Genomic DNA, 3,862 nt, shown 5'->3' on the forward strand with positions numbered 1-3,862 from the left:
TCCGGCAGGCGTCGAAAACGCTGCTATTTGGGTCGCCGTGTCCGTGTCCGTGTCCTGTCCTCTCCGCCACGGAGCCATTTCACGCTATCGGTGGTTACCGGACCCCACACGGTATGAACTTTTGACTCTCACACGCCATCTGTAACTAATACAACAAATACTTTACACTGAAGTGCAAAAGTCATGGGATAGTACTTATAATTAAATGTTTCCCTGAGACATTTAAGTCTCTTTTTTTTAAATTATTTACGATAACGATCGAAGCAAGCAAGAAGACCCGGGATCGAGTTCCGGCCGCAGCACAAATTTTAATTCATTTCGTCTGCTTCGATCCTTATTGTAGATAATAAAAAAGAGACTTAACGGTCTCAGGGAAATATTTAATTATAAGATCTATAAGATCACCAATGGTACAAGGACAACTGATTACGTTCAACGCTGGGGTGATTGCAAGTTTCGGGGAGCCCTGACAGTAGTGACAATATACACTCCTGGAAATTGAAATAAGAACACCGTGAATTCATTGTCCCAGGAAGGGGAAACTTTATTGACACATTCCTGGGGTCAGATACATCACACGATCACACTGACAGAACCACAGGCACATAGACACAGGCAACAGAGCATACACAATGTCGGCACTAGTACAGTGTATATCCACCTTTCGCAGCAATGCAGGCTGCTATTCTCCCATGGAGACGATCGTAGAGATGCTGGATGTAGTCCTGTGGAACGGCTTGCCATGCCATTTCCACCTGGCGCCTCAGTTGGACCAGCGTTCGTGCTGGACGTGCAAACCGCGTGAGACGACGCTTCATCCAGTCCCAAACATGCTCAATGGGGGACAGATCCGGAGATCTTGCTGGCCAGGTTAGTTGACTTACACCTTCTAGAGCACGTTGGGTGGCACAGGATACATGCAGACGTGCATTGTCCTGTTGGAACAGCAAGTTCCCTTGCCGGTCTAGGAATGGTAGAACGATGGGTTCGATGACGGTTTGGATGTACCGTGCACTATTCAGTGTCCCCTCGACGATCACCAGTGGTGTACGGCCAGTGTAGGAGATCGCTCCCCACACCATGATGCCGGGTGTTGGCCCTGTGTGCCTCGGTCGTATGCAGTCCTGATTGTGGCGCTCACCTGCACGGCGCCAAACACGCATACGACCATCATTGGCACCAAGGCAGAAACGACTCTCATCGCTGAAGACGACACGTCTCCATTCGTCCCTCCATTCACGCCTGTCGCGACACCACTGGAGGCGGGCTGCACGATGTTGGGGCGTGAGCGGAAGACGGCCTAACGGTGTGCGGGACCGTAGCCCAGCTTCATGGAGACGGTTGCGAATGGTCCTCGCCGATACCCCAGGAGCAACAGTGTCCCTAATTTGCTGGGAAGTGGCGGTGCGGTCCCCTACGGCACTGCGTAGGATCCTACGGTCTTGGCGTGCATCCGTGCGTCGCTGCGGTCCGGTCCCAGGTCGACGGGCACGTGCACCTTCCGCCGACCACTGGCGACAACATCGATGTACTGTGGAGGCCTCACGCCCCACGTGTTGAGCAATTCGGCGGTACGTCCACCCGGCCTCCCGCATGCCCACTATACGCCCTCGCTCAAAGTCCGTCAACTGCACATACGGTTCACGTCCACGCTGTCGCGGCATGCTACCAGTGTTAAAGACTGCGATGGAGCTCCGTATGCCACGGCAAACTGGCTGACACTGACGGCGGCGGTGCACAAACGCTGCGCAGCTAGCGCCATTCGACGGCCAACACCGCGGTTCCTGGTGTGTCCGCTGTGCCGTGCGTGTGATCATTGCTTGTACAGCCCTCTCGTAGTGTCCGGAGCAAGTATGGTGGGTCTGACACACCGGTGTCAATGTGTTCTTTTTTCCATTTCCAGGAGTGTATAAGGGAAAATTAATTGAAGTTTGTGTTGGGGAGGGCACTAACCTTAGGTAGTTCGTGCAGTAATGTGCACCATTGTGCTGTGGTAGTATAATGGTTAGCATTTCTGCCTAGCAAGCAAGATCACCCGGGTTCGAGTCCCGGCCGTAGCACAAATTTTAATTCATTTCGTCTGCTTCGATCATTGTCATGGGATAGTGATACGCACGTATACATGTAGCGGGCCGGCCGGTGTGGCCGAGCGGTTCTAGGCGCTGGAACCGCGCGACCGCTACGGTCGTAGGTTCGAATCCTGCCTCGGGCATGGATGTGTGTGATGTCCTTAGGTTAGTTAGGTTTAATTAGTTCTAAGTTCTAGGGGACTGATGACCTTAGATGTTAAGTCCCATAGTGCTCAGAGCCATTTGAACCATTTGAACAGATAGCGATGGTGTCGTGTACACAAGATATAAAAGGGCATTTCATTATTGGAGCTGTCACTTGTACTCCAGTGATTCGTGTGAAAAGTTTTCCGACGTGATAATGGCCGCACGACGGGAATTAACAGACTTTGAACGAGGAATGGTAGTCGAAGCTACACGCAGGGGACATTCCGTACTTGGAATCGTTAGGGAATTGAAGGTCACGATATCTACGGTGCAGGAGCGTGTTGAGAATATCAAATATCAGGCATTACCTCTCAGCACGGACAACGCAGTGGTCGAAGGCCTTCACTTAATGTCCGAGAGCAGCGGCGTTTGTCGAGAATTATCAGCCCTAACAGACAAGCAACACCGCGTGAAATATGCACAGATATCAATGGGAGACGTACGACGAACGTACCCATTATGACAGTGCAGAGAAATTTGGCGTTAATGGGCTGTGGCAGCTGACGACCGATGCAAGTGCCTTAGGTGAAAGCACGACATGGGCTGCAGCGCCCTTCCTGGGCTCGTGACGTCTGGAAAACGTGGCAATCCGACGAGTCCCGATTTAAGTTGGTAAGAGCTGACGCTGGGGTTAGAGAGTGGCGCAGATCCCACGAAATCATGGAGCCAGGTTGTCAGCAAAGCACTGTGCAAGCTGGTAGTGGCTCCATAATGGTGTGGGCTATGTTCACACGGAATGGAACGTGGCCTCTGGTTCAACTGAACCGATCACTGACTGGAATTTGTTATGTTCGACTACTTGGAGATCATTTTCAGCCATTCGCGGATTTCATCTTCCCAAAAACGATGGAACTTTTATGAATGACAATGCGGAAAGTCACTCGGCCACAACTGTTCTCAGTTGGTTTGAAGAACGTTCTGGACAATTGGAGGGAATGATTTGCCCACCCAGATGCCCGACATGAATCCCATAGCCTCAACGGACATAATCGTGAGATGAGTTCTAACCCAAAATCCTGCACCGGCAACACTTTCGCAATTATGGACGGCTAGAGAGGCAGCGTCACTCAGTATTTCTACAACGGACTTCCAATGACTGTTTGAGTCCATGCCACGTCGACATGCTGAACTACACCGGGAAAAATGATTTCCGACACGATATTATGAAATATCCCATGACTTTTGTCACCTCAGTGTGTAAACACAGAGAATTCTCCATGTCGAATAATTTGTAAACACCACGCTCAACAGTTAAAACACATCTTCTAAAACACTACATATTTATCACCTTTGAGCTGTTATTTACTCTTTATCCGTCACACATTGCCTGACGAAAAAAGTGAAGCACCCAGAAGTATAGGAGGAAGGGAAATGAAAATTTAAAACATGTAAATTGAAGGCAGAGAGCGGAAGAAGGAAGGGAAAGAAAGGGGAAGGATCACTGCTGTCAGTTGCATTGGGACATTACGCGAAATCGGCGGCGACGAATGAAAATGTGTACCGGATTGGAATCCGAACCGGGATCTACTGCTTACTAGGCAGGTGCGTTAACAAGTGCGCCTACCGGGACACAGTGTATTCCCAAG

General features: G+C 50.4%; 1 non-coding gene across 1 annotated transcript; it reads left to right on the plus strand.

Annotated features, from left to right (window-relative positions):
- Window positions 1–1,987: 1,987 nt before the first annotated feature.
- Window positions 1,988–2,060, plus strand: Trnaa-agc (transfer RNA alanine (anticodon AGC)). The gene has a single exon. It is a non-coding gene; the product is annotated as a tRNA-Ala (tRNA).
- The last annotated feature ends 1,802 nt before the right edge of the window (window positions 2,061–3,862 follow it).

Source organism: Schistocerca cancellata, chromosome 6 (genome assembly GCF_023864275.1).
Source record: "Schistocerca cancellata isolate TAMUIC-IGC-003103 chromosome 6, iqSchCanc2.1, whole genome shotgun sequence".
Lineage (NCBI taxonomy): Eukaryota > Metazoa > Arthropoda > Insecta > Orthoptera > Acrididae > Schistocerca > Schistocerca cancellata.